Raw genomic sequence first — 27,985 nt, 5'->3', positions numbered from 1 at the left:
AAAAATACAATTATGATTCACACTGCATGTCTGTCCATGACCATCTCTACTTTTGATTTTGAATAGTTGTCTGTTGTTTTTACTTACATTTCTGTTTCCAAGCAGAAAGAAGCTTTCTTGCTTGTACAGGTCTCAATGCTGTCATCAAATCTGCCTCCGTTACGAAGCGTAGATCATCACTTGTCTCAACTCCAATGGACTGCAAGTGCTCTTCTAGTAGGGCTGTGCGATATGACCAAAATCTCATATCCCGATATAAGAATTCTATCGTCCGATAACGATATAAATCACAAAAATATAACATTTTCTGTAAATTCTGTGAATCTCGGGCAGCTCGACTTGCGGGAAGTGTTTCCAGCTGCGCGTCATGTAGCTGGAGTCGAGTGTTTTAACCGATGCATGAAACGATACATTTTTAGACATAAGTTGTAACGGCCGCCGTTTTCTTTGTGAGTATTTATTACACGGCGTGCTGCGGGGAAAAGCCTGTTCTAACGTTTGAGTCTAAGGTTTATTTTTTAGCACCTGGCGGCTCTTTTTTACTTCTCATCCGTAAATAATCTGCTCTTTCACGTGTTTCAGTTTATTTTGAAAAGTCTCAACAGGATCTTTAGCTTTATTGTGAAAGGTTTATGTGGAACATAAACAAGCAGACACGCGATGCTGTTACCGTCGTTGTTGCTAACCACAACGCATAAAAACAGGCGCTTGTCCGTCCGTAGTGTGATTATATTAAATATAAGAGAAAGAGAGAAGGAAGAAATTAATATAGCCACGACAGTGACCATCAGAACCATGAAAAAATATTACCGTAAACAGTTTATTTTGCGACACCACGAAACAAAAGATAGCTAAAATGAAACGATAGATGTTTTTATATCATCATCCGATATATATCGTTATATCGAACAGCCCTATCTTCCAGGATGTTTTTGTTCACCGCTTGAAGTTCTGGTAGGACTTCCGTGATGGCGACATCTGGGAAGGTTCGCTCTGAGTCACTCATACTTGCACTGAAGAAGAAATGCCACCTCCAAACAAAATAGAAAATCACATACAGTTCATACACCTAATGGAGCAGGGTATGGATCAGGTAACACTTATATTAATGTTAACCTATTTACAGTGAGAAGTGAGCTATTAGTTGGACATTATTGTGCCAGAATACTGTGCTTTAGTGGAATGACTCGGTATCCTTCAAGAATGTATGATACCAAAGGATAGAAATCAGGCAGGTCATTATTGTTGATACACTGTAACCCAAGACTGTCCTTTGTCACAGAATACAGATGGTATTCTGAGAGGAAGATGCCTTTGTGGATATCCATTAGATTCTAAAAGGCATCTTCTAATGATTAGAACATACACAGATGAGTCATTTTGAATCAAGATGAGTAGAAGTTCACCAAACTCCATACACTCGTCATTTCTGTACACAAGAAACTGTCCCTTTTTATATGCAGTGCCCTTGTACTGAATGTCTGTGGTAACTGTGGTATTGCTTTCTGAAAAAGCTAACTCCCTGACCGCATGCTGAATAGTGTGACTGCAGAGGTTGGGATAAAACGCACAGCTCTCCTTCACTTGCAGCAGTTCACGGCATTATTGCCCAGCTAAAAGATAAGCCTGATACATCTGATGACGTGTTGACAAAGTTTGACAAATATTTTTGAAGCTTTTCAAGTGTCTGGCACATCTTTTGAAGTAACTGTGTTTACATTTGAACCTAGGTGTCCATAACCTCATCAATGGACCAAATTTCAACAACAGTGCTGAATAATGGCGCAAATAGTGGTGCTTGGTATTCCCCCCCCCCCAACAGCCCTTTTGAATGTCTCCCTAGTATGGCCACAACACCTCACTCTTGGAGCACTTTTTTGCCACATGTATCGCAAACCAGGTCTCAGCTGTTTGTGGAGGTAAAATAAGTCCACACATGACTCCAATTACGCTCAGCCATTGCTGTGAGTGCGCACGCCAAGGGGCTGCAAGACATTTATACAGCCGTATTTCGCACATGACTACGAAAGTCGGAAGAGGAAGTAATTCCTTTGAATGTAGACAATCCGAATGTTATAGTTTCTTTCCACTGTGTTCCTGTTAATGATAAACTACAAATTTATCCTAAATTACTAAAATATCGACATTTTAATTTGAGAATCGATTGGATTGGATAGAACATAAATGATTGGTATCGGAGGAATCGATATTTCAGGATCGATCCGCACATCACTAGCCTACAGTAGCTTACAGCTCTGTGGAGAGGAGGCACCATAGAAATCCTATGGGAGGCACTGTAAGTTTGTTTAGCTTGTAATAATGAGACATTGCTAACCATTGCTAGTCTAAGTATCACACTGCAATTAAAAGAAACATAAAGAATACAAGCATTATGACTGAACAGAAGCATTACTTAGGCGTTAAATAATACTTTCTTATAGGTTATTCTACAATAGGCTGCAAATAGCCCGAATGATTTAAAACAAAAAAAACACATAATGTAAACAATTGTAATTGTATATTTTCATGTAGCCTATAAATAGAGAGGCAACCTCTCAGGTTCACAATGACATCTTCTGTGAAAACATTTTTATTAGTCCTATCCCTGAATTTGCATCATTTCATGAATCATGTTAAAAGTAGGCCCAGTTCATCCATGCAGTATAAACTTGTAAAGTGACTTACATATAATTCTTGTATTTTTAAAAACAACTGACTAAAACTATAATTTTTACAATATTTGCATGTCAAATTAACATAATTGTTTTGTTACGAGTATTAAAGTATTTCACTGTTTTTGTTCAAAGTATTTGCAGTTTTAACCAATACATTTGATTATAATCACACATTGATGTTGTAAATATAACAAAAACATTATATTTAATAGTTTACAAAAGTCCACTGTGATTGAAGCAGAAACATTGTGTTTTTGAGTTTACTATACTTTTCTGTAGGGATTTTACATGGTTTTTATGTCAAATTCACTGCCATTTTTTACAGTGTAGAGCACAGGTCAGGAAACGAGACACAGGCGCAGACGATCTGGAATCATGGGAAGATAGAAGGAAGCAAAGCTCAACGCAAGACTCCAAAGAAACCATCTGACAAATTATAATAAGAACCCAGAAAAATCATAATTAAGCATGAATACAAAAAAAGTCAGAGGCAAGGAAACACCATAGGACAAAGGCACAAATAAAAGACGAGGCGGAGGAAAGAACAGATAGGAAAACAGTGAGAGGAACTACACATAATAAAACAGAAAATGAAGCTGAAAACCAAAGATTCAGAACAAACATTAAAACCAGAATCCATCTCAACAGGCATTCAAGGTCCAAGAACACAATAAAACACAGTACGCACTGGAAATATGAAGGAAAGTAAACAGAACTCCAAAACTCTGGATACGAATCAGACTCAGACCCACATTCTTATTGTTTATCTTCTGCACTTACTTCCAATATCATTTGTAAATATAATAAACTTCTGTTCAGCTCAAAGAAACTGATGAACCTTGCAAAACAATAGCAACCAAAATGTTTATTTCTCTGAATTCAACCTGAAATTTATTCACCTTTGTTTCATTTAGAACATTCATCAAAACAAAGCCAAAAAAAGAATGTGCTTTAAAACAGAGAAAAAACATCACCATAAGGCTCACATTATGTCTGATAGAGATGCACCGATGGCTTCTATATCGCTCTAGACTAGAAAAGCCTCTGTTCTCATGACTATATATATACATACATAATGCATGAGTTAACATACAGTGTTCTTCAGCAGCATTCTTTAGAAATTGCTTAAACCTTTAATATGATGCTTGTTCTGCTGTTGATCAAGGATGTGAAGTTTATCTAACTGTTGCACTCAGATTAAGTCACACTGGATACAGATTTTACATGAAATGTAAATGCAAAGAGAAAGTGAGGACTAACCTGACACACGTTTAGCATTTAAAGTGCTGTACGTCCTTTGATGTAGCTTCCTAACTATGGTAATACTTTTTATTTTCCAGCAGGGAGAAATCATGACAGCTGTTCTTCACTGACTCAGCTGAGGCACATCAAAGGCTCTTTATACACCAAGAAGAGGATATCACCACGTCCTCAGGAGGTAACCCCAAATGAATGAAGCCACTATAAAGCGGGATTTAAAATTTTATTTTTTAAAGATTTATTTTGTACATCACTTGGATACTTGCCTTGAGTATGAGTCAAGAGTGAATTTACTAAAGAGGTGATAACGAAAGTGGGAGGATTCCTGTAAAGTTTTATGCACATATTTGCCTTATCCGACAATTAAATTTGCCAACGTAATGCAAATGTTAATAGGAAATGTAAAGTTACACTTTTGAAAACATCCATCAATTACAATTATTATAAACACTCTACTTTTAAGCTTAGGATTACATTTTCCTTTTGGAGAAAGCTTAAAGTTAGGGTGGGATCAGCTGACCCTGACCATGCTGCAATAGACCTAAACTGCTGTGGGAATTCCAATGATGCACTGTTTCTTCTTCACTCACGTCTTTTCACGGCCCATGCATTTATACACAACTCTGCATTTAATCACTGGTTATTATTATCCTCTGGCTCTCTGCCACAGTGATTCTTTTGCCTTGTCTTCCCTCTCTCCCCTCCACCCGGTGGCAGATGGCCACCCTTGCCTGAGCCTGGTCCTGCTGGAGGTTTCTGTCTTTTAAAGGGAGTTTTTTCCCCACTCTCACCAAGTGCTTGCTCATTGGGGGGTCATCTGATTGTTGGAGTTTTCTCAGTTTTCTTTGTATTATTGTAGGTTCTTTACCTTTAAATACAAATCAAAAACAATGCTGGAGGTGAGCATTGTTGTGATTTGGTGTTATATAAATAAAATTGGACTGGATTATTGCGCCGTCTTGACTAAGTACATTTTAAGTTATACATGTTGCATATGGCAAAACTAAGATAATATACTCATAATATACAAAGTGTGAGGAAAAAATGTGAGAAATTGACTCTCATGTTCAGGAGCATAGCGTGGCAGTCTGCCCTGTTCTCTGTGCAGCTGCTATTTTTAGATTTCTCACTTGAATGTTCCCTTGCATGTGTGCCTCTGAGATGTGTGCTGGATCTCTTCCACTGTGTCAAATGGCGACCCTTCAACTTGATTTTCATTTTTCGTGAAGTGGACAAAGTTGCTGGGAGGCAAATCTGATGAGTGGTCCAGGTGGTGAGCAAAGATTGTTTGTATGGCCAAAAAAACTCCTGCATTTTAGATGCGCTCTTAGCTGGCACGAGATGACAGGTTGGCATGCACCGCAGGTCAGAGCTGTTCCTCTGAATGCCCTCCCTCATGTGCCTCAGGTCAGTACAGTAGAGGCTATCCTGGGGGATGACTTTATGGTGAATAGTATGATGAATATTGAGAAAAATGACAAATTCTCTCCCAGCACATGAAATTCCAATCAGTTTCAGTTGGAAGCACAAGTTGCCTTTGCTGTCTGTGCAAGTTTTTGGTCTGTAGTGAAATCTCAGCACACACTGTATAAGTGATCAAAACAGGACTTCCAGGGAGAGATATAAAAATTGCAGCCACGCTGGAAGCTCCCTGCACATGGAACAAAAGCTCACGCTGCATGGGATCTACATAATCCAAATCAGATATGGCTTTTGACTCTTTTGGGCCTTTTCTCTGAGCCTTTTGAATACAAGCAGCATATGAAATGTTATAGCAGTAACATTAAATTATAGTGTGTAGGTATGAGCAGGTTGAAGTGATGGTTTCTCCAACTGTGTTGGAGTTTTCTGAAGGAAACCCGAAGATTTCACATGGAGCCCAGATGATTCACCAAATGAAGACACTCACATCATTGTGTGAAGTGCACAGTGCACAATACTCAAGTTCCTGATGCCTCTGAGAGAGAACATTATAATTAGAATCAGAATAACTTTATTGTCCTCATCAGAGTAATTGTCATAATAAAAACATTGATAACAATCAGGACACATACAAACGTGTATATACAAATGAAACGTCAATACAATTATAGACATGCAAAACAGCATCGTATTATTAGCTCAGCGGTCCCCAACCTTTTTTGCACCACGACCGGTTTATGTCCGACAACATACGGCCTTTAAGGTGTTGCGGATAAATACAGCAAAATAAAACCAGTAGCGGTACCAAAAAATTTTTGGTACCAGGGAAACAGAGTTGACGATAAAAACTGATAAAAACCCTGAACAACATAAATTTCACACCCGAGCCTCAACTATCACGGCCCTGTAACAAAGACTCCAGTCCATGGCCCGGGGGTTGGGGACCTCTGTATTAACTGAATTTGGCACAAACTGCCCCTTATATAACTCTTTAATAGACAGAGACATTTTACGACCTGGTGCTCAAAATCAGAATAAAGCGTGTGTGACAGCAGACTGAGCTTCCATTCAGGCAACAGTGTGATGCAGCTTACCTCAGGGGTGCCCAACTCCAGTCCTCGAGAGCTACTGTCCTGCAGCTTTTAGATGCATCCTTGTTCCGACATACGTCAATCAAATGAATTGCTTGTTACCAGGCCTTTGCTAAACTTGATGGCATGCTGAAGAGGTAATCCCATCATTTGATTCAGCTGTGTTAGAGTAGGGATGCATCTAAAAGCTGCAGGACAGTAGCACTTGAGGACTGGAGCTGGACACCCCTGGTTTACCTAATGAGGCTTGTTGTCAACCAGTGACTTTTCCAGCAGCTCTGATCAAAGTTACTATAGTTAACTAAAATAAACCAATGCAAACTAAACTAGATTTGAGTGCAAAACCATGAAAAGTAATTCAAGTAATAAAGAAAACTTTACAGATACTTACTTTATTTAATTCTTGTTGATGTGGCTAAAAATGTCTCAAGACTGAGAGAATCTAAACGAAAAACCCTGAAACTATCTGATGTTTGCGCTCCATCTGCATGGTTTTCCTCAAGCAATTTAAATGCTGAGTCAAACTGTCACTATACATTTACTCAGGCTCGGTGCCGCTCGCTCTGCTTCCATCTTGAGCAGCTTGGTCACAAATCTTTCTCTTCAGCATCGCGGCCTCTGCTGTTCACCCCGTGTAGACTCTATCAATAATAGACTTGACCTTTTGTTTGAGCAATTAACCTCGACTATCACCTCTCATTTGATGTTTATCGACTCACTAGCAAAATGCAGTCTTGGGAAACATACAGGGAATTATTGAAATTAATCTGGAGCATGAGCGGAGCTGTGATCTGTCGTCAGCTGAAGGTCGAGTGAACTGGTTGAGCGCCGTATCCATTTCATGTAATTATGCATGCATTGATTGGCTGCATTGACAAGCTTACAGTAACTACTGGAGCTAAATTAAAGAGGTTAATTAACATGAAGAGATTTTAGCATATGCCAATATGTAATGATGTGAAAAAAGCTGAGGTGTAGCAGTTGATTTTTTGGTCACCGTGCTTTCCACTTCATCAGTTTGTGCAGCTCACTCCCTTTTCCTCTTGCATTTTTACACCTGCATCTCACTTTCCCCTTCTCCATCTTCCTTGAGTGTGTTACCATCTTTGCATCCTTGTATCCTGGCATGCTTATTCATCTTCCTTTAAAAAGAAGCCACGTTGCCCCAATTAGATGGACAATTTAATCTGATGTGAAGCGAGGACATTGGTGGTTTCTACAGAGATTGCATCCTTAATCAGTTTCTTTAGACGCGCCAGTAAAAAAATCATATTTTTTTTCTCTCCCCCGAGGCAGTGGCAGCTAAACAGGACACAGAGTACTATGTACCATCCCGGTTTAATTTCAGCAAGCACCATTTAGGCTGTGTAAGTGTGATTGCTGCTGTCAGTCACCTCTAAGCTGGTTGAAGGGAAAAAAGTTGCGGAAAAAAGTCCTGAAACAGTCACATTTATCTTTATTCAGTAATGTTCTCAGTGCACTTAGTCCTGCACAAAAGACTGGTGCACTGTGAATCATAACATTTTAATACAGAGACTACTAAAGGAAATGTGCGGCGATTGTTAGAGTTGTATCTATTTGACAGATTTCAACTTGTGCATGTAAATAAGTAGTCTTAAGTTAGTCACAGAGTTATTATTATTATTATTATTGTTATGTTGTGCTATTAGAAAACACTGCTGTTGTGATTTGCCACTATATAAATAAAATTGAATTGAATTGCATACGTTTTCATTGCTATGCAGACGATACCCATCTATATATGTCTATACGTGAAATCAGATAGCACAAATCATTTAAATTACAGGCATGTTTTAAAGACGTAAAGGTCTCAATGTCCCATAATTTCCTTCAATTAAATTCAGACAAAACTGAGGTTTTTGTACTGGCCTGGAAAATCTTAGGAACGTCGTTTTTGACCAGGTTATGTCCTTCAATGCATATATTAAATGCTCTTCATTAAGCATTGGTTTCATCTCCATCATGTCTGATCCTATTAATAGCCCGCCCTCATCCACCCAGCTTTTTGTGAAGTCTTTGGTCGTAGGGTATTACCAATTTTTTTTTCTTTGGCTTCTTGCTCAAATATACTCCGCACGATAGAGCACTGAGCTCTGCATTTAATCATTAGTTACTATTAACCTCTGTTTTTATTCCTCAAAATGTCTTTGCCCTGTCCTCCTCCCCTCACTCCCAACCGGCAGATGGTCACCCCTCTCTTAGCTTGGTTCTACTGGCGGTTTCTTCCTGTTAAAAGGGAGTTTTACCTTTCCACTGTCACCAAAGTGCTTGCTCATATAGCGTTCTTTTTCTATATAATGGTAGAGTCTTACAGTATAAAGCACATTGAGACAACTGTTGTTGTGATTTGATGACATATAAATTGAATTGAACTGAATTAAGCTTGCCCTATATGAATCAAACTTAAGTCATTAGTCAATAGCCAATGTGTTTCCAGGTTGACATTTCACAAAATAATTTTCATCGAATTTCCCCAAAAACATTGTTGACCATCTGCATCTTTTTTTAGCTGTTGTATTTTGTTACTCGGGCACAGTAAATGTAACTCCAGTCCAATAAAGGTCTGTGTTGTGGCTTTTGAATCTTAAATCAACTTGTTGTCCTTTTGATATCTTTTTAATAAAAGAGCAGACAGCAGTGGTGATTTGAGCCATCCATTTACTAAACACCCATCTGCCAGTATTCTGACACGCTCATAAGTATTTGAAGAGAAAAACACAAGTGAGAAAGATCCTCTGTGGCATTGCGCCTTAACCGGCGTCCCCAGCCAGTCACCGTGGTGATAACCAGTAAACAGATTTGACAGCTTTCGGCAAGATGGGCCCTCAGTTGCAGATTTTAATCTCCCCAGGCGAGCTCTGGCCTGCCTGCTCACCTATTTGTGTTTCCTCTTAAAAAAGCCCCAACAGCTCAACATAACAACATAGAAAAAGCTCAGTATAATTCTGCCTCTTTGAAAGACCCCATCTTTTTAAGTCTCTGCTAAGTGGGATGAGGAATAGAGGGATGAGAGGAGAATAAGGTGAAGAGAAACATGCCAGTCTTCTACTTCTTCTTTTTTTCACCACCCAGTTGTGGTCTGTCTCTCTGTGTGGTATATATGTCTCTCTTCCCTAAATCTTTCCCTCCTCCTTCTCCTCCCTGCTTCCTCAGTAATGAGCAGAGTAGTGCAGAGATTTTAGCAGCCTTCTTCTCATTCCTCCTCCTCCCTCAGCCAAAAATGGAGCAGAGTCTCTCTGGGAGAAGAGAAAAGCAGAAAGCTGTTTACTTGGTTTTCACTCTCATTATCTGCAGAACCGAAGGTCAGCCTGTCAATACACCCGGGCATGTTGGTCTTTAGAAGATGGGTCTTTCAAAAAATTGTGAATATAAAATAAAAAATTAGCTGCACTTCTGCCATAATCTTTAATGTCAAGCTGCAGGCTCAACAAGTTTCACTTGAAATGCACTGAGGTGGAAAGACTGGGGAAAGGGTATGTTTTGAATAGGAAAACAGTGAAGTGATGAGTTGCATGTTGATTAGCTACTTATCCACCACTGACAGAGTTTGACAAATTTCTCAAATATCAACTTTTGCATATTTATACAGACAGCAGATAACTTTCTTTCCTTTTTTATTGGTTCCTGAAAGTCAAAACACTCCCCTGGGAGGCTGGGGTATGCCGCGATTGGCTGAAATGCCAAAACAAGTGTTCACGACTTAAATAAATCATTTGTTCATGCGTCAGTTGCCAAGTTGTGGCTATAAAGATATTTATTTTAATGCACAATGCCTAGTACCTCTCCAGTGCAGACCTGGTTTCCATCCACCTGTTCTTAGTTCCCTTCATTTCAAGAACAGCTGTTCCTGTTCCCTGGCATGACTCCTTTTAAATTATGTACAGGGAAGTATGTTTGCCACCAAGAAAACATGCTGCTTTAAAAAAAAATCACAGGCCATAAATGACTCTCACTCAGTTTCATTGCAGTGTTTATGACAAAGCTGTAGTAATTCTTTTAAAAGTTTTTCTTTTAAGCTGGATATGCTGCCAGACACAGGACAAATGCACAACTGATTTCTTTTTTCATCTGTCACTGAAAACATAATAGTATTTTTAACAAGTTACGATGCTGCTTCCTAGTAATTCGTAACTCTTAAAATTCTTGTGGCCTCCAGCTATCAACAAAAGCACTCCGGTGTCTGTGGAAAACACTCTAACAAGTGTTGCAATGGGTTGATTTTGGTTGTTTGTGACAACAATTGTGAAATCAGACACTTCAGTGTGTGCATGTAAGCACAAAAGCACTGCAAAAAAAAGTTAAAATAAATAAAACTATAACAAAGAAGCAAAAAACATGAGCATTTAAGATTTTTTTTGCAAAAATCTTTTTTATAAAATGTGTCCCATTACTTTAGCTGTTCACGCAGCTTCACAGGTGCTACTGTAGATCTGAGAGTAATAAGGAGCTGCAGAAAATGGTGATGGACAGGATCTGCGTTAGAGGAAAGAAAAACAATCCAGGCAGGTAGAGTATAACATCAAGCTCACATCATAACGTCACTTTTTATTTACTGATTTGTGGATTTGACCCACAGTGGCTGGATAAACGTACCTAACTCAGGCATAATGAGGAGGAAACAGCATGACACTGCGAGCAGCTCGCTGTTGACACGTGAGGTATCGATCCACAATCTACACACTAGCTTCAAAAGTGGACGTGGACCACAAAGCTCATGAAGGCTCCTTCAAAATGATGTATGAATGCCTCGAGCAGAACTGGCTCCACCACATTAGCCACGAGCCCATTATTTGCTTATACAAGTGACTGGGCTGTTCTTATTTTGATTGCCTGAATGTAAATTTTGCAGCCATTTAATTACATGATAGTAAATTTAACATCACTACATAAATACTGTCAAGCAGGCCAGCCTTATTTCTTTTCAGCATCAACACAGGAGGTATAGGCATCCACAGTATTGATTAAATGGTAAAGATCATCAGGCAGATTTTGCATGACGAGCAGGCAGGATTATCAAAGTCCCCAGTTTGGGGATTAGTGAAGAAGCTGGTAGCAGGGGGATCTCTGTCAACAATCAATGCATCTTGTTGTGCAGCTGAAATTTGTTTCTACAATTGCATGAATTCATTAAAATAACTTAGGACACTGAGATTGATGGGAGACTGTTGCAGGGATCAATGTGATTGGTTTTACATTGAGAACAAATCACACAATACATGGAGAAAGCAAAGGCAATCTAAACTAAGTTAGACCTACATAAAAAGTGAGACAGTTAAAATAGCTTTAACCACAATAGCCTTGTATAACCTTGGTGCATTGGAGTTAGAGAGACCACGCTGCCAGACAGTCCATCATTCTCCATGAGAGGAATACAGTTATTAACTTCTGAAATCCACATCCAGTTGACAATGGTAGATGTGACTTCCAGTTCATTGTCATTTTTTTGGCAGTGAGCAGTAGAATTTCTGTAAGCCATCAGGCTTACAGAAAAGAGGCAAAGGGACTCTGGCAACCTGAGAGGTTGCCCAAGAGGTAATTTACAGGATCTAGAGGAAAGGTAACCCCATAAATCTTAGATTTTAAAACCTCACAGACGCTGCCAAAAATGTTGTAATTTACTATACTGCCAAGTGGAGTAAAGGAATGTTTCCTCAGCCAGATCACATCTGAAAATGAAGGTGATGATTTACTGTTCAATCTGCTGGTGGTGACCAAAAAAATAAAAACATAGATTCAAGAACATAGACTCTGAAGGGTTTCTAGGGTTAATTCAGAAGTCATTCAGGAGGGGCTCCTCTGCTACTTCTCTGCATCATGTTAGTTTTATGGTATCACCGTTCTGTCTATTTGCATAGGTATTTGCCTGGCAGGAGTTGGGAACTCCAGGCCTCAAGGACCAGTGTCCTGCAGGTTTTAGATATCACACCTAAAACCTGCAGGACACCAGCCTTTGAGTTCCTCACCCCTGGCCTACGAGACCCTGTAGAGTGGGGTGTCATCCTTTGCAAAAGTGTTCCTGCGCAGTTCTCTAAGGAAAAAAGTAACAGCATGATGCTTTACTGCGTGGAGGCCAAATGCTGACTGGCTGACACGGCAGTTGGAACTTGGAAGGGACTGAAAGTGGCATTCACTGGAAACAGGAAAAAATGAAAAAACAAAGATTTTTTTTTTTTTTAAATTGAGCGTTTAAAGCAGGGGTGCCCAATCCCGGTCCTCGAGAGCTACCGTCCTGCAGCTTTTAGATGCATCCTTGTTCCCACACACCCGAATCAAATGAATGGCTTGTTATCAGGCCTTTGCCAAACATGATGGCATGCTGAAGAGGTAATCAAACCATTTGATTCAGCTATGTTGGAGTAGGGATGCATCTAAAAGCTGCAGGATAGTAGCTCTCGAGGACTGGGATTGGGCAGCCCTGGTTTAAAGCATAGATGGTGGATGTGGACCGGCTTTCCATAGCTTCATATGGGCTGCTAACACACTGCCAATACAGAACCATATTCAGCCCATTAGAAGAAGCCAGTTAATGTGGTTTGAGCATCTAAACTTACTGGAAGTTTTCCAGATATGCATTTACACAAGTATGTCAAAACGGAAGAAGACCCCAGGGCTGATACTGAGACTGATTGGAAATGAAAAGATATTTAAAAAGTAGCCTTCTTTCACTAACTACAAACCTTTGGTTATGGTTATTAAGTTGTTTCTTACCTTTCATTTATTTGATGAGACTTCCATAGAGATCATATGAAACTGTTTCAGAGAGAAAGGGGAAGGTGCAGATAAACTAACTACCCTGTGTGGTGTACACTGCCTCATTTTGGAAGTGTCACACTGCATTTAAAGGCAGAGGGGTTTTACTCGAAGGTTTGTCTAGAAAAAGGAGCAGTTATCTGTCAAATCAAGTCAAATCAAACAGCAGATAACCACCGCTTCAATTTGCATGAGCTTAAGTAAAAGTTAAGCAATGGATTTGTGTGAGAGTGGTGTGACATAACAGGGCAATTGTGTTGCAGTTGTAGATGTTATGTAATAAACTTTAATAATATCAATATTGAATTGTGTAGCACAAAAAGGTTTGAAAGCAGGTCTTAACATTAACACTGATTATGGAAGATGTAAGTGGTGCATTTGTGCTTAAATGCCCACCACTTACACTCAGCTAATCAAGCTCTGAAAAATGAATAAATAAATTAATAAAACATTAGCTGAACAGCTTGAAAAACTTGATTCTTATATTGATTTTGTCTTTAATACAAAATGTGAAGCTATGAAGTCCAACAGCTGTTCATGTGTAAAAGCAGGTAGACTAATGACACGCCACAGTATAGAGGACGCAAATGTTTACAAAACTTTGTGGCCCACACAAGTAAAAGATGTTTGAGCAGTTCAGTGTCAAGAAAAACGTTAAATTCTTCTCTGGCAGTTCAATCTGCAGCAGCTTGCAGCGGTAGCATGTATTTACTGTTTTGAGTGCCTGAGGAAAACCTACTTTTGGGGTATGATATTGGATAAAGTACCACCACTGGAGACACTGCACTGAAGACAGTTTTCAGGGGAAAACATTTATGTGATAATTTGTTACTGTGTCATGACATTTTAAAGTTCAACAGAGGTTTGTTAGCATTGTAAAAGCTGCATTTTAACCTGTGGTTACGCATTCAAAAATTTTGCAATATCGTGTCTAATCAATATTAGGAGCAGTGCTAGAGAAGAACAAACAGTTGAATCACTGATTTGAAGGATTTTGCAGAGCTTTTGAAAGGCTACATAAAAAAGGCACGGTAAGTAACCAGCTGTTCAAAAACAAAGGCATTAACCTCATATCAGCTGTAAAAGGTGGAAATTGTAAAACTGCTCTGGGTTCAGGTGAAAGTTTGTCTCGTTTCTAACAAGTGAATCTAATTCAGTGTTGATGATTATTTTTCACCCCATTCTGGTCTCATTTAAATAACAACTGGCAAGCATTCTTCATTACCATTTTTATTGCAAAATATCAGCAGGTATTTAATGACAATGTTGCCTTTTAATTTAACAAAGAATAAAATATAAAGTTATCATTTTGTTCTGTAACTAATACACAAATGAGCTGTAATCTATTGGGAAACAATGTAAACTGTAATCTAAGCAGAGTTTACAATAATATAAGCAAGAATGAGATGAACTTTTCTTTTTTTTTTAATTAATAAAATCCTTTAAAATGTATTTTGTATCCAGTAAAACCTTGCAAAGCCATTATTCATTATTATATTATGAGTTCTACAATCATGTTATATTATAACGGCTTTACATTTTTTTTTTTTTATCTGTTGGAAAACAGGTGGTGTGATTTATACACAGTGGCTGTTCTGGGGTTCGTTGAGGCCTCAGATAGAAAATCACAGGGGGCCCAAACAGAGTTTGTTGCCATTAAGTTACAAACTGAACTGAACCAACAACAACAAAAAAACAGTATAATCAGTTAAAAGTAGAATTCTGAACTTGTAGTTAACATCATCTTTTGGTTGATATCATTAAATAAGAAAAAAGACAAGTGACAAACAATAATTAAACCTCCAAAAGAAATGATGCCAAAAAAACTCTAAATCACTCCATTACTGCTATTTTACAAGACATTCATTCACTGTTTGTTTCAGTAACATTGCCCAAGACCAGGCTGACTAATATAAAGTTTTAATACTGAAACTACAAGCTTCTGTGTTCAGTTACACTCAGTCACATAACAGACGGCAGAGATGGACACACCAGGCTAGCTCACTAATTGTCGTGGTCCTCCAGTCCCCATGGGCGTCTCTGCTGGTTCTCTCTGTTACTCTCCATGCTTGGTCTCTCTCTCTCTCTTCCTTTCTGTCTCTCCTGTGTGTGTGTGTGTGTGTGTGTGTGTGTGTGTGTACCCACCTTACCTGTAAGGTAAGGTGGGTAACCCAGACACTGTAAGGTAAGGTGGGTCAATAAAGCTCACCTGGGACAATAAAGCTTCGTCTTGCTCACCTTTTCATGATCAGCTAGTCTGCTGGCAGTCTACCTAAGCAGGAGACAAACCTTCACTCTTTGCCTGGGCGTTGTCGGTCCTTGGGGACCCCAGTCGGCCTCAGGCATGTGCCACCTCTGTTTCTATAAAGCAAATGCCTGGAAAAGCTGTCCTCTGGGATACTAAAATTATTTTTATAATACAGTAACTTAGAAAAGCCTTACCCTTCTCTATTAACATTTACTGAAACTTCTTCATGCTGTTGTTTCTGGTTCTCCTGTTAGTTGGCTGTTATTGCACGCCGAGCTGTCATGTCTGAGCTAAGGTCACAGAGCCAAAAGGAGCTCTGACACAGCTGAGAGAGGGAGCAGCATCTACATAGATTGCTAGCAGGCATGACTTGACCTCACTTTGCATGCATTGTTGTCTTTTTGTATTAATTGGTGCCTCTTGTTTCAAGTCCCACTACTAGATCTAGGATCATCAAATACACCTTTTTTCTCCAGTGACTGTCTCAGTTTTATATTTGATGAAACAGCATGCACACAGTTTTATTCATGAATTTACAAAGTATTCTTCAGGTGACCCTCAGTGTCTGAGTGTGACTCCTATAAGGTGCTATATCAGTAAATTTAACAGTAATGCCTTGTAGCCCCTCACACAGGTTCTTGCTCGAGATTGCTTAAGGTTATTTAGATTGTAATACTGTATGATCAACAACACTGTTACCATTCACATCTCTATCAATAATAATGCAAATTAAAATAAACTGTGTGAAGTGCCACTGCGCAGCAGTTACACAAGTGTTTAGGCAGATCCCAGCAGGTCAAACCACAACAAAACACTGCAGTGTACAAATGTCAGTGTCGCTTAGAGCTCCGGCATCTTCATGTCTTTCTGTCTCTCTCCGTTTTACTCTGTACGTGTGATGGAAAGGTCACCTGCTCAGAAGGATCCGAGCCCTCTATGGCTGATCTCTTCATCACAGAGCTGCCACACAGACCATCAGTAAACATGTACGCACTCCACCTCCTCCTGACCTCCTCTTGTACCTCTCACTATGTATGAGGAGGTAGAGTAGCTCTCCACTAATAAGAGTTCATCTTGTCAAATGTGCCACATATACCGTGTCAGCATCAATAAAACACTCTCATAAATCTGAAATCCTGTGCACTACTTGGAAAAAAGAAAGAAAGAAAGAAAGCAGCCTAACTCCACTGGGGAAACGCCGGTAGTCACAGATGTTTGAAGGATGTTAAAGCAAAAGCTGTTTACTTAAAGGTTACGTTTTGAGGTCATGTGACTACAGGTGCATCTTTGTGACCTGCTCAGCAAAAAGACAAAGCTTACAGTTGGGAAAGGTTTGCTGTCTAACTTTGTTAAAGGGTTCATTTTGACAAAAATCCATGTTGTTTTCATGAACATTACCAAGTAGTTTTGGTAGTAGACCAAACCATAAGAATAATACCCCCAAAAACCTCAGTCATAATAATAAGAGATCTATGTAAACACAAACTGGTCTTACACAGAATGTGACCATGGTCTCCCAACTGAAAGAGTGAACTAGATATAAAACAAATTGTACAGCCACGATAATGTAACCCTCTGGTTTCCGAACTCAGCATTTTGAAACTTCGACTGTAATCTTTCATCTGATTTCATGTTTTTTGGAGCAACAAGTGAGCACATTCAGGCTTGATTTATCACTTACCACTGACATGTTTTGTTAGCATGCTCAGACGAGTGCCAAGAAACAGACCTAACACCAACATTTCACTCACTGATACTGGATTACAAACTTGGTGCCTTCTGAAGTACTTTCATGGGATCTGGCTGTGGTGCAGCAACAACAGCACAAACATACTCGAGGTCCAATTCAGAGAGTCCGCTGAAGGTGAAGGTTAGCAGACACTAGTCAGCTTCAGAAGCCTACGTGGGAACAACTGTCTGTTTCTGGTGCTAATCCCCCAGATTTAAGTCTCAACTGCATTCCAAGGATGAGTTATAAGAAAAGGATATCATGGCAAAAAACATGTTTTGTACTATAGTCATGCTATTTTGGTGTCTGAATTTTAACATGTGTGCCTATGCTGGCTAACTTTATGCAGAACTGCAGTATTTGGCGGCAGTATTACTACCATATTTTCTGCACTATAAGGCACACTTAAAATCCTATAATTTTCTCAAAAATCGACAGTGCGGCTTATAATCCGGTGCGCCTTATGTATGAATTCTGGTTGTGCTTACTGACCTCGAACCGATTTTATGTGGTACACGGCGCTCAAAAATCTGTCAAAAATGTTTTAGTATGACTTTGGTAGGCTACGAAGCCGCACCGCTTGATGGATTGTCGGAGCGTTACGGCTACCATAGTCAGGAGCCTCGTGGAGTAATCTGGGTCCAAAACGACGTCTGCTTCAGGTCCCAAAGTCAAACAAACACTGGAGCACCACAGAGTTAAAAACAGTCTAAATTCTTTCATCTTTGATAAAATTATCAGTGTTGCTGCTTTACCAGGTGTAACAATTAAGTTTAACATCCAGGAATCCATGAAAACAGAATTTATGAAATTTAGCAGGAAGTTAGCTTGCTAGTTTCCTTTTTTTTTGTGCCTTTTTTGCCTAGCTTGCTAATTTCCACCTAAACATAATATAGCATGTTCTGACTGAGAGATTTCTGAAAAAATAAAATGTACAGCTCTGCTGTCACTTCCAACATAAATGAAGACAGAAAACTTTTGGACCAAACTTCAGTCAGGAGAACAACTGAGATAATCCATCCACAATACGAGGTTAGTCATTAATATACTGCAACAACATGGGAATAGAGCAGCTGTGAGAGAATTCAAAATTAATGAATCAAGAGTACAGAAGTGGAGGAAGAATGAGTTGAGTAAAATTTGACTTTTCTGACTGTTTTATTTCGCTTATTGTGCCTTATAATCCGGTGAGCCTTATGGTCCAAAAAATATGTTACTTTCCTTTTTCAGTGGTTGCTGTGTGTGGCAGGCTGGAATGGAGGACCAAAAATGCAGACTCAAAGGCAGAAACTAAACTCAAAAGACAGCTTTATTGCAGGCACCGAGAAATACAAAACAAGTTTGGAAAACCACATGAACCAACCAGGCGAGGGGAACACACAGCGAGGGATGAAGGAGAATGCAACGCCAAACAGAGGAAGATGCAGACACTAAATACAAAGGAGTAACGTGGGAGTGAGGATCAGGAGGGAAACACAGCTGTGACTAATCACAAAAAGGAGACCAGGAGGAAGCAAAACAGAATACACAAACACAGGATACGGGAATGTCAAAGTAAAACAGGAAATACACGAACCTAGAGACAACGATAACTAGATGTAACATAAGGAACACAGAGGAGGCACAGTAACAAAACCTAAAGACTAGAAATCACAAAATATTAAAGAATAACTAAGGGAGCAAGAAGCACAAAAGACTAAACCATGAAAAACCACTAAATTACAGAATATTGAACACTGGCTCACCAGACCCAGGTACCCTAACACCTTTTGATTAAAAGAGCCCCACCAACACGGCCTCCCCTATTGAATTAGAATTTTCTCAGACTTTGTTCAGTGTCATTAGAGGACTAGACTTTTTTGGAACACATACTGTATATACTGCAAGTGTTTTTACATCTATATGTGTGATAAAACAAAAAAAAATCTCATTCGACTTCATATTTATTTAGCTTTTAATAAATTGTCAAGTATCATAACATGAAACAGAACCACAAAACTCCAAAATACAATAATATACATCAAAGGAATGTAGCAAGACTGGGGCCAAATAAATCTCTACTTGCCAGAGTGAAACATTTAAATGTTATGTAAATGTTTGCTATGAAGCTGCACTTTCTAATTGACTCTCAATTAAAAGTGCCAAAAATAACTGAGACCATAACTGAACTGCTGCACAGCAGTAAACCCAATAATTTAACTCTTATATGTTTTCTTTTCCAGAATGAATAATCCGCTTTGTCATATTGTTCAACATCATTGTGAATGCATGTGAAAAGGTGCTCCCTTTCTATTTCTTTAGTGAAAGGTTTTAAGCAATAAATCTGTCATGGTATAAATGTAAATAGGTAACTTAAAGCTGAGAGTATTTTATGTGTTTTAATAATACGTTAAAAAATATCTGATATGAATCTCATAGGAAAACTGTAGAAGTGCAAAGGGACAGAAAAAGCCTGAAGGAGGAATTGTTATTTATAAAATGGGTCTGTGTCTTATGTGCATTAGTGTCGAATACAGAGTGCGCTGCTCTCTTTCTCCTCAGGCAAAGGGTATGAATATAAATGATGGCATTTTACTTTGTGTAAAGATCCATGCATGGACAACACACATCTTAGCGCACACAGTGTACATGTCTCTGCAGTCACATGATTGAATACAGCATATATTACACAGATAGAGTACATACAGCTTAAAACACACAGTGATGTGTTTGGATCAGGTTGTGGCATTTTTACACCTTTATTTTGTGACGTTTCCAGACGTGCAGATCTTATTACCCTGACGATACCTGGCTGTCTTTTCGCTGCCTTTTTGTAGTTCCTCGTTTCCTTCACCTCAGTGTATAGCCTGCATGATCTTTGACTACTTCAACAAGCTGTTCAGTGTATGAACTGTTTTACAGTAGTAGTTTGTGGATAGAGTGGGAGGGGCAGTCTCACTACCAGTCTGGCAGAGTGACCAACAGAAAATGTCACTGCGATGTTATCTGTGTGTTTCCATGCCCTTTTTCTTCTCTCACTTCATCCTGTGCTGTCTAAACACCACCTCCTCTCAGAGTTCATGGATTCACCTCAGTATGCTGAGGTGACATTTAATCCTCAGTAGTCTTTTGGCCTGAAGGGAATTTTGCTCGTTTAAGGATCAAAAGAAAAACCAATAGTACACAAAACTCAAATTCATTTTATAATATTCTGCACATACCAAGGAACCTTGGTTTTTGTTCTCTATTACTTAGACTGGAAACACATTTGAAAGGGATGTCTTAAATGCCCCAGTATGAACAGGGGGCATGATTGCAACAGCCAAAACCTGACTGTTCTGCCTGCTGTAATCAGGAGTAATGCCAGAAAGTTGAGAGTAATGTCAACCTATGTTTAACTGCATCCATTTGGGGCGGGACTTCAGTGCTTCAACTGAGCCTCAGCTGCAAGCAATCAGCGGGAGACCTACTTCAGCTGACTCAACTGGCTCCTCCTCGCCAGTTTGTTCTACTCTTCTCGGTGCAGAGTTTCAACCCTGGCTTCACCATACTGGGACAGTCCCTGTCTCCCAGCCTGCTCGCCTGCCTGCCCTCTAACCCCCACACTTCAGCTTGAGACCCTCCAGACGCTTTCCACGGACCTCTGTGCCCTCCCCTCAGTGATACTAACCCGGACTGGCACAGTAAGGCGAACTATTCTCCAGTTTCTAGTTATCAAGCTCCAGTTTTCTCTTCCGATTATAACTACCTCTCCCTCTGTTACAGAATATTCATTCGGCTCTCTGACCTCTTCCTCTTTTCTGCAACTAGCCTTATTGGGGCCTCCTCGTCACTTTAGGTCACTTTTTTTCAAATAAATATCACTGTAAGCATTCCCCACCAGTGTTTGTCTGCATTTTTGGGTCCACTTTCCTGGGCGAACCTGTTGGTTCATGACAGAAACAGTGAAATGTGGATTATTAAATATTAGGTCTCTCTCCTCCAAGTATCTGTTAGTACATGACTTAATTGATCAACAAATCGATTTACTCTGCCTTACAGAAACCTGGTTGCAGCAGGATGATTATGTTAGAATGACTCGGGGGTGTTGATTCATTTAAACTAACTACCAGAAATCTCGAAGCACAGCCGAGGGGGCGGTGTGGCAGCAATTTTTCACACCAGCCTATTAATCAATGAAAGACCAAGACAGACTTTTAATTCAAGTCCTTAAAGTCATATTCTTTTATTGTCATGACTTTATTTGAAGCTATTTTTATTTTTGTATGATACCTGATTTATATAGAATATGGCTGAAGTAAACTGAAGTCTAAAATACTTAGTCATTTGTTTAATAGTAAATTAACTTTATATAATTCACATATAAAACTATGAATTGTAATTTTAAATGGTTTAAAAGCATGTAGAATAGCATATGTAGGCAAGTATATTTCTCCTTTTTTTATTATCAAGAATCAAAGACAAAGGGAAAAAAAATAGAAACAGGGCAGGGTTCAGCGGTTGAATCATCCGTCCCCACCAATGCCAAAACCAAATCTACGCCCTTGCTTCAGTCCCAACTGGACTCTGACTCCATTACATTTAGCCTAAAGATTATGTTGTATATATTCAATGCATACATTGAGTGGTTAAACGCTACCATTGAATGCAAACATAATAGAATAAGCACCATGGCTAAGGTGTTATTAGCTAGCACATAATGGTGTGGAATAGCATATGAAAACCAACAAACGCAATTTGGCAACGCAGAAAGTGAAACTGGTGAGTTAATCCTATACCTGTTCAAAATTTAAAACTGTTAATAATAATAAAAGTAGAGCAAACATGTGTGTCTGGATAATGTCTCGTCCATGATAATATACTGATAATGCTTCTTTAGAAACAGAATTGATCAAGTTTAGTGAACTGCCACTAAATAAAAATACTTTAAGAAAAACAAGATTCTTGCACTTATAATACTTATAATGTATTCTTATAATACAAATTCTTTAGATGTTTTACTCAAAAGTTGGATTTTAGGTTTGTGGTGTAAGGATATATGCAACAGACATTCATTAAAAAGTAAAACTTTGTTCTTGGGTTTATTACAAATTCCTGATTGCCTCAGTTCTTTGTTTCTTCACTAATTATTTGGCCTCCTCTGCTCATCTTTTACACATTTTATTCTTTCAGATAATATGGAACAATATTGCTTTTCTCTCTCCTTTCTCCTGCTTTCTTCTACGCTGGCTCACTTTCTCTCCCTGGACAGTCTCTCAGACAGCAGAGTCACAAACCACATTAACCTTTAAGAGCTAAAAATCAATGTCCTGTTGTTAATTTGTGCTAATTTGCTTCCACTTAGTTTTACAGCAGCCTTCCCTTTCCACTTCCCACCCTGAATTTTTAAACATCTGCTTGCAGCTGATGTGAACATATGGCAGTTCTATCGCCTGCACACTTCCAGACATTAAGTAGTTTTGTCTGTCCTCAGTGCATGTATTGAGTGCCCTCTTGGGACCAGCCTATCACCAGGAAAAAAACACAAGTTGCATTTAGTCATAGTGCATAGTTTATGAGGGCACGAAGAAATCTAAATAAGACTCATTCATGTAGAATTTATTCCTTAGCAGTTTCAATTCACATTAGGTCAACATATATAGCTAAACCTGTGTGCATGTAGAGTCCAAGAAGATGAAGTTAAAAGCCATTCAGGGAGCACAACACTGAAAGAATACAGAAAATATATTAAACTGGTGAATGAATTAAGTTGAAAGTTGAAGAGAGTTTTTAGATTTTACAGCTGAGCATTGGGTGTAAACTTATGATGATATTTAATTGTGTATAGATCCATACCTCCATAAGCACATGTGCATTAGGAAGCCCATAACCAAAAGGTTGAAAACGCTACGTCCAGATGAACAGAATCAGTGGAAGAAACTTTCATCACTCATCCAAGTGACTTCTTCAGTCTCAGCAAGCTGCAGGTTTCCCCAATCTTATAAACAGTACATTTGCACAATCATTGAAACTAGTCCACTGAATGAACAATGGGCTGGGAGGTCAGTTCCTTCATTAGTAATATGCAAATTGTCATGCCCATTGATCAAAAACCCCTGATCAAAGCCCATTGGTCGAAACGAAAACAATACATCTGTCATGGTCCGGGTGTGTGCCAGTGTGTCTCCCTCCGAGCCGGCGTCTCCACCCCGGGGAGGGGCCTCAGTGTTTTTGCTGATCGCTTACACCTGTGGGTAATTTAGCCGGGGACTCTTAAGGCCAGCGTACTCAATCTCTCTTCGCCAGATTCTCTGCTAACATCAGTCAGTGCAGGCCACCACCATCATTCCCTATGTATTTTGTGAATCACCTTGCCTCACTGTATGTTTGTTTTTTGTGCGCCTCTCTCTCAGCTACACCCAACTGTCAACCCCTGTCGAAGAGCACCTATTTGGATGCTGGACCATCTGGCAGTCCCACAGGCTACACCCGAATTACCTACCTGCCTCTCTGCCTCCACGCCAGGAGTTTTTTGGATTTCACACCCGGACTACTCACCCCTCTACGTCATCTTCGACCTCCTTTGGCAAGTACGCAGTACGAAGAAGGATTCTGAACCAGCAACATATTCATATGTCTCCTTATCCGTATCTGAACATCTGCACTCTGTTACAGTGACCCCGACCTTTTCCTGGATCGAATGTGACTTGCTTTCCAGTCCAATCCCCGGAATAGCTGTCCTCTCTGACCCGGACCAGATCATTACTTAGTTTCAGTGGTGGAACGTCGTACTTGTCCACTCTCACCTTTTTGTTTATGAATATTTTTGGAAACATTAAACATTATTTTTAAAATCTACTTACGAGCTGTTCGGCGTCCTGCGTTTGAGTCCTGTCACTCGTCCAAAACGGTCTCGGCCGTAACAACATCCAGATGAACAGAATCAGTCTTTTAGGATTTATTTACCTGGATGACTGAGCATGCATCAAGACATTAGGAAGCTCAGCTCCTCCTGAGCAAAAAGGTGATTGCGCTCAAGTATGGTTCCATGTATCATGACAGTGTTCCAAGTTCCATTTGATACTTTTCCTGTCCTATCATGAATAAAATATAGGTTTATGAGATCTGGAAGTCATTATATTCTGTTTTCATCTATTAATTTTAAGCAGTGTGCCAACTCTTTTGGGGCTGATTTTAGTTCATTCCCTAGATTTGCTTTCCAGGTGGCACAGCCCTCACCTACTGACCTTTCTGTTGTAGGTGAGCACCCAGTAAGCCAGGCCACATTGAAAATGCCAGCTGGAAGCAAAATACGTGCATGTGAGCCCATTTTTGTAGGACAAGTGTGTACATGTGACACTGTGTGTGTGCGTGCGTGTGTGTGTGTGTGTGTTCAGGGTACCTACTTTAAAATCAGAAGCAGAGTTTGTCCCCTTGTTATTGTAGCATCTCATGTAGATAAATCAGAGCCACACTGTGTTCAGAGAGTGGTCCTGAAATCCATAATGGATCCGAATGTTTGCAAGTGAATACACAAACTCCAAATCCTCTGCCTGCTAGACAGGCTTCCTTTAAGGAGAAATGCATTATGGATGGCACCATGTCACCACCAATAGGCCTCTGGACCTGAGGGAAAGCCTTTGGATCCACTTCCTTGTCCAGAGTATACAAAAGATGAGTGTATGAATGAATGTGTAGAGAGAGAGATGAATAGAGAGGTAGATGGACAATGGTAGAGTGGATGGATGAAGGTTGATAGATGCATGGCAGGTGAATGGATGGGGAAGGTGTAAATCGTGTGCTGAATGTATATATGGGTAGAAGTAATGTTATGTCTCTACAGGGTCATTTGAGTCATTTTTCCCATAAATTTATGGCTTTGGTCACTTTATACCCATCAGATTGTCCAACAACACCTCTAGAAACATTTGAAAACCCTTAACGTATTTACTGATAATAGGGAACTTTAGTTTCACACCCAGGACTTAACTATTGTAGCTCCAACATCAAGTAGGATTTTCAGTTTCCATCACTGTAAAGTGTTAGTTCGGTTAGCCTTTAATGCCATTTTTTCTTGTTCTCTTTATTCCACGTCCCACTCCCTCCTGTTTTTTCTCCTTTCCTGACTACATCCCATCTTCTTTTCCTTCTTATCCATGTCTATGTTTCCCATTACGGTTTTTGCCTCTTCTTGGCTAATAGTCGAGTATCTGCCTGTGAAGCTGATGAGGCCCATTAGTGTGAGTGAGCCGCAACAAAGGAGGATCACAGCTCTGCAATGTAATGTGATGAGCTTCCTCACTCTTATCAATTCCAGGAAACATTAAAGGAGTACGGGAGGAAATGCTCTCATTTCATACACCTATAATTAAATGACACAGATGGGTTGATAGTCCCTGGACCATTGTGAATCCAAATTAGGGAATGTAATGAAGAAAAGCACTTTTAAACTGAATATAAACACACAAAGACTGCTGCATTTTGCTTGTTGCTTTCGACAAATGTATAAGCTTGTAGCTGTAAATAAATCGGAAAAACGATAAACAGCAATCTGTACAACGTATTACATTTTTTATTAGAAAATGTTTTGATATACCTGTATTAAATGTTGGGGTTTCTTTAAGAAGTTTTGAGCACCAAGAGAAGTCCTTCTGGCTGAATATTTTATACATGGAATATAGATGTAGTCCTACAACCGCTCTCACAGCCCTGTGCATACAGAATGTAAGTTATGGTTAGAGCACAGGGGGCTTGGGGATCACGGGCCACAAAGTGTGCTCAGACTGAAAATGAAACAAAAGTGGGAGGTGACACTGATGTAAAAGTGTGAGACACAAAGACGTAATAACAGCAAGAACAACGGTTTTTGTATGTTTGCCTAAATCTGAAAAACTGACTGATCAGACTGGCAGAGGAACCAGGTGGCACAACAGGAACATTTTTGCCATAAATCAGTAGTAATTCAGTCACAGATGAAGTTCTATGTATAAATCTTTATGTTTGGTGGATATAACTTGTTGTATAGCAGTTGTTCTGATCTGCTCCAACTGTTAAAGCTATTGAATTATGCTTTTTTTTTTGTGCAAATTCACCTGTTCAAACCTGCCAGAGCTGCAGTGGACAGAAATATTAACGAGACCTCTATTCTGAAACTTGTGTAAACTAAAAAAAGCATATGAAACAATACAGACATAAGATTTTCTTCTGCTATGGTTGGTTGTAGCTCAGGAGGTCAAATAGGTCATCTTCTAATTGGAAGGTTGGTGTTGAATCCCTGGCTAATCTAGTCAGCATGTCAAAAATCCTCGGGAAAGATATTAAACCCAAGTTGCATAAAACCTCAGAACACAGAGGTTGTTACAATATGAACACTAATATATCTGATATGTCCAGTAACCCTCTAAAATCCAAAGCTGTGTCTACACAGGAAGTGACTGGCAGCAAGGTGGTGACCAGAGACTGTAGAAGTTCAGTGACATCAGGTGACTACAGGCAAAAACTAACTACAGACAACACAAAGCATGCCATTCCTGAGATAATCTTTTCTCAATTTTGAGGTGAGTGTGAATGACACCTATGATTGACATATGACTAAATCAGAGGGTTACCAGGCAACCAGAGTCTGAATGTCTGCGAGACACCAGCTATTAGCTTCAAAGTGACAGTTTAATTCATTAATCGACCTTTTTATGGTTGCAGGTTAGGGTTCATTGGTGAGAAACTCTACTCAACAACAACAAAATAAACTATCACAGCTATGCAGATGACACACAAATATATATCACAATGTCACCAGGAGACCGAGGCCCTGTACAGGCTCTTGGTAAATGCATTGAGGAAATCAATGACTGGTTGTGCCACAATTTTCTCCAGCTAAACAAAAACAAAACTGAGGTAATAGTCTTTGGCGCCAAAGAAAAACGATTACAGGTCACCAGAGAACTTCAATCTATACATCTAAAAACCACAAACCAGGCGAGAAATTTGGGTGTAGTGATGGATGCAGACCTAAACTTAGAAAAACACATTAAGACAATAACAAAGTCAGCTTACTATCACCTCAAGAATATATCAAGGATAAAAGATCTGATGTCTCAACAGGACCTGGAAAAACTAGTCCATGCATTCATCTTTAGTAGGCTTGATTACTGTAACAGCATCTTTACAGGTCTACCTAAAAAATCAGTCAGACAACTACAGCTCATTCAGAACTCTGCTGCTCGAGTCCTCACTAAGACCAAAAAAGTGGACCACATCAGTCCAGCTCTGAGGTCCTTACACTGGCTGCCTGTCCATCAGAGGATAGACTTTAAAGTTCTGATGCTGGCCTATAAAGCTCTGAATGGTTTAGGACCAAAATACATCAATGACCTCCTGACCCAGTATGAACCATCCAGATCCCTCAGGTCATCTGGATCCGGTCTTTTATCAGTTCCCAGAGTCAGAACCAGACACGGAGAAGCTGCATTCAGCTTTTATGCTCCTTATATCTGGAACAAACTCCCAGAAAGCCTCAGATCAGCTGAAACACTCAGTTTATTTAAATCCAGGTTGAAGACTCACCTGTTCTCAGCTGCATTTGAATAAAGCACCAAATCCACACTTTAAGCTTAAATTTCAAAACTTACATTTAACTACTGATTTTATCTACTGTTCTGATTTTATCTGTTTTGATTTTATATACTGTTGTTTGTTTGTTTGTTAATTAGTTAGTTTATTTGCTTGTTTTAATCAATTTTAAATCATGCTTTTTATTTGTTCTTGTTTCTAATGTCTCTGTAAAGCACTTTGAATCACCTTGTTGTTGAATTGTGCTATACAAATAAACTTG

At 39.4% G+C, this 27,985-nt stretch overlaps 1 long non-coding RNA gene across 1 annotated transcript; it reads left to right on the top strand.

The window, feature by feature from the left end:
- The first annotated feature begins 230 nt into the window (after positions 1-230).
- On the top strand, positions 231-27,985 carry LOC146661238 (uncharacterized). The gene is made up of 4 exons (XR_014913591.1): positions 231-1,093; positions 4,016-4,113; positions 23,568-23,744; positions 23,830-27,985. It is a non-coding gene; the product is annotated as an uncharacterized LOC146661238 (long non-coding RNA).

This window comes from Rhamphochromis longiceps, linkage group LG10 (assembly GCF_057381845.1).
Source record: "Rhamphochromis longiceps isolate RC_006_pf linkage group LG10, R_longiceps_female_GT1.1, whole genome shotgun sequence".
Lineage (NCBI taxonomy): Eukaryota > Metazoa > Chordata > Actinopteri > Cichliformes > Cichlidae > Rhamphochromis > Rhamphochromis longiceps.
The sequence above is the reverse complement of the archived record's forward strand: the minus strand, read 5'-3'. Positions and strand labels throughout refer to the sequence as shown.